We start from the raw sequence: 4,620 nt of genomic DNA on the forward strand, positions 1-4,620 counted from the left end.
TCTTTTGTTGAAGCTACACCAAAGTGAGCTCCCTGGAGGTGAAAAAGGATCAAAGAAGAAGCCATCACCTTTTAGTAGTGGCTGGTCTTTAGGACTCTGAGAGAGGGGAAGCTGGTATTTTTGATCTTGTTCCTTGGACAAAGTGTTTTACCATTGTTGGATTAGAAACAGCAACAACCCTCAGAGCACTCAACACTTCTTCCTCTCAAATGAGTATGAAAATATAAAAAAATTTGCTATGCATCTGTATTCCTGTTAATGGATTTAGTTCATTAGCAGACACACATCAACAAGTAAGGTGAGTCATACTTATTTTATTTGTATGTGAAAAACATTCAAGCTAGCAGAACAGTTTTGGTTTCTAAGCCTGTGGTTGGGCACAGATTTCCTTTGGCTGCTCTGAGGGCTGCAACAGTTTCTGTCTCCCACTGGCCACTTTTTTCTCCCACCAAAACCAGTACTTGCACAGTATGTGGACATGTAGACCTAGAACCCAAATTTAGCAGAAGAATAGCCGTCCTTTAAAGGATATGCCTTTTTTCAACTCGGAACTGTTCTCCGATTCCATTTGTCATATGGCTTCCAAGTGTTCCTGCTTGCATGGTGGGTGTGGAGGCCAGGCTGGGAAGGGAAGGCTGCTTAAAGGGCCATAGCTGTTGAAATAAATGGTTTTCCACTCATGCCATACAGTGGGCTTGCTGCTTTCATGGTTTCAGTTTCCAGTGTTCATTTGCAAATGATAATTTTCAGATACTTCATATAACTTTAGTTACACCAAAGAAATAGGAAAGATGCAAAAGCCTCTCCCCAAACCAAACAAAAAACCAAACACTCACCCCCCCAGTATGTTTTCATAGCTCTAGTCTGGAAAACATATTGAACAATGTTTTCTAAAATGTATGTTCAGACTTAGGCTTTAAGTCAATGCTTAATGACACAAACATAGGTCATGAATTTCAAAAGTATTTAATGATCATTCTGCTGTTAATGAAAATCCATTCTGGAATGCCTTTTGGAAAAAAACAATCCAATGGTTGCTTAGGACAACCTCAAGAAACACAAATAATGGGAAGTTAAGAATAAAATAAAAAATAGGCTGAAAGAATAGGAAGAAAAAGTTTTAGATGGGCTAAACTATTAAGAATCAATATATTTTTATTTTATTGACTGTATGTAGTGGACACATATTCACATGGAAAAAATGTTATTATCACAATTGTGAGTAATTGGCACGTTAACCAGCAATATTAAGATTGGCAAGTACCTAAAGTGAATGTAAGGGCTGTAGGAGCTGTGGTTTGACATGGAAGTAAAGTTAGTGTTCTGATCCTGTGTTAGAAATGTGACTGATGCAGAGCTCTAATGCGATAGACTCATCCAGCTGGTTCAAATTAATTTAAACAATTCTGATGGGTTAACTTGATACTGGCATGCTTTATGGCAGTGCTTGAATTGCCTGTCCACCCTGTTCTAACTCTATGTCAGGTCAGGCATCGATCATCCCATTGCAGGGCATAAAATCTACATTGTGAACTATATCTACCACAAACCTTCAGGATAAAAATGTCACTTCCACTGAATCAGGCATCCTGAACTTTTTCTCACTGCATCCTCTAACTTGCAGGACCATGTCTTCATAAGAAATTCCCATGGCCCTCCTGTTATTCGCTGATACTATACAAGCTTGCTATGTTAGTCTCGAAAGGAAGGTGACATTAAAGAGAACATCTAGTTACTGACAAATGTATTGTCTTTTAGGAAGACTCTAATGAAGAGGTGGAAATTTCATGAGTTGATTAAATTATCTCTCGTATTACCAATTCTACAATAATACTAAACTTTAATTTGCCTCTGTATTTTAATCAATTGTTGCATTATTTATAACTGAGAAGCACTGCAATTTTCCCTAGTCTTGTTTAGTCTGTTGTGAATAGATTTTATAAATCTGAAAAAGAAAACCGTGTCTTACTTTAAGTTTCTTTTTCTGACTATTGTTGTCCATGCATTAGTAGCAGTTAATTTTAACCCTCAGCACCGAAACCAGTACTTGGTTGCAAACCTCAAATTAACTGAACATTCTCAACAAGATAATCGATTTTCTCTAGTTTGCCTCTCACCATGTATTAAGACAAAGCCCCGCTGTCCTACAGGTAAGGCTGAATTCAGGCTGCATTTGAAAGTATACTTTGTGTTTCTTGTTTTTCAGAAGTGATGTCACTGCACTTGGTAGTGTTGGTAATGCAGGTCAGTAGTAATTCTGTTACTGAAATTGAGATGTATGCTAACGAAGTGCATTTCTTCTCATTGCTGGAAATTAGGCTCTGCTTCTTTCATCCTGTTCTTTGAATAAATGCCTGAGAACCTGCTCTGCCTGCCAATTTATTCTCTGTAGAAAAGTCAGCAGACTTTATTTTTGTCCTGATGCTTATAATGGATCTGAAAGTTTGGATTATATTGTTGGTCTCCTTCTCTTCAATAAAAATATTTTCATATATATAAGCTGACTACACGGCTACTTTCTCTGAAGCCAGTTAATTCTTTGCTACTCCTTTGTACATTTGTAAGTAGGTGTTCAGACCTTAGTTGTTCCTACTGGCTTTCAGGGAATTTTTCATATGAGCAAGTGACTGAAAGACCAGGATGTGTCAACAAAAATACGCTTGGTTTTGTGAATCAGAGCTGTGGCTGTGTGACACTACTGACAGTAACAGTGTTATACTAACAAGTTCAGTCCTTGCTGTTTAAACTTCCGTAACAACATTGGTGGTGGATCTGTCTGACCACAGGAGAACACAAGGAGTACAGGTGTACTAGTACTAGAAGGCTATGATGTATCTGTGGTACCACACTGCTACTCCATCAGTAGGAACTCCTATCATGGTGTTCTGCTGGAAGTTCTACATATCATCTTCCTTCCTGACTTCCCAGTGATTGCCTTGAAGAGCGCTCAAGCTGTCTGCCTGTCAGCCCTGGAGATGGTCAAGGCTTTCAACTCAAATAAAGATTCACAGGAAAAAATTAATTTGATTTTTCCTTAAGATTAAAGACTGATTTCCACACCCCACCCCCCCCACCACCCCCAGTATTTTGAAAAGTCTGTCTTTCATCCCCCAAATAGAAATATGTCAATCCCATCTTTCAATTAGTCATAGAGTTTGACATGCATTTTCGGCATTCAGCATCTTTAATAAGCATGAAGTTCACTTGTTCAAAGATGCAGCTTTTCACCACTTTGATATTTAGCCAGCATTGACCTCCATGTTGCAATAATTGAGGAGCTCGGCAAGAGGAAGTAAGAAAGATTGTGGATGCCAAGTGATTTTTTCTTTTTATTTAGCAGCAATTAGAGACAGCATGCAGAATTGTAATTCAATTGAAAAACCATGGCATAGTCCAACTCAGCTCTTGCAGAAATTGATTTCCCAATTGATCCAATAGCAACTGATTTCTTGGAGACACAAATCTGCCATCCCTCTTAGCCTAAGTGATTAACCCATGCATGGTTGTTTTCATTAGCATCGGAGCTTGCGGAAAGAAGGAAGGAAGGGAGGAAAGAGGGAAGGAAGGAAGGAAGGGAGGGAGGGAGGGAGGAAGGAAGGGAGGGAAGAAGTCTGCTGGTTTTTGTATGTCAGAGAACAACTTGCCATCAAGGACAATGCTTTAGTGTAGAACTAATTTAGGTTCTCATACCTGGATAACACATATGTTTATGTTTAGTCATCCTATATATTGAATCAGAGACATTTGCACTTGCCTATATAGGAATTGCCTGCACACATTGCTGCACTTGCAATTGTGTGTGTGTAGCGATGTCTCTTTGTGTGTAGAGTGAAGTCATGATTATTTTAGTTGTACTTCTTTTTCAGGTTGTCCTTCAGCTTCTTTGTCATCTTTCCATCCCCGTATTGGGCTAAAATACCAATGTCTGACAGCACAGAACAGTGAGACACTGAGTTGTCAGGGCTGGCTGCTCAAACCAAGCAGCCAGCCCAGGATGGGTCCTGTGTTCATCCGGCAAGTGGGAAGAGGGAAGTGAGCAGGGGATCTCTTTAGACCAGCAGATTATAAAACCCCAGAAATCAGGCTTTTTTCACACCGTCTGAGGCATAGGTGGCTTTTTATACTCAAGTGAACATGCAGGAACTCCCAGGGAAGGGTGACCTAAGTGCAGTGCACTGGATAGAGAAAGTTTGCTGTTTGCTAGTGGTCTGTAATCTCTTGGGGTTTATCTGTTAATGTAAATGCAAGAATGTCCAATGTGGGGCCTGTTTGTACATGAATTTGTTCACATTTATTTCATGAAGAAGGTAGAAACTCTAAACTAGGGAGCTCTCAACTCTGATGAAATTTAAGGAGAGGGGGAGTTAGGCTGCAAGAGAAGCCAGAGCTGGGCTGTGGAGATAGACAGCAGAAAATCAAAGCCTGAATTTCAGAATAGGTCTGTGTCTTGGGAATATGTGTAACTTTAGGGCAGAAGAACAGTGCCTGTGTTTCTGATCATACTTGGGAGGTTTAATATTCTCTGTAGTCTATCACGAAATACTTTCCTTTCTCTTGTAGAAAGTGGTATACAATAAGAACCTGCTAAGTAGTTTCCACACCCCCCCCCCCCCACACTAG

Source organism: Eurypyga helias, unplaced genomic scaffold, assembly GCF_000690775.1.
Source record: "Eurypyga helias isolate BGI_N326 unplaced genomic scaffold, ASM69077v1 scaffold7083, whole genome shotgun sequence".
NCBI lineage: Eukaryota > Metazoa > Chordata > Aves > Eurypygiformes > Eurypygidae > Eurypyga > Eurypyga helias.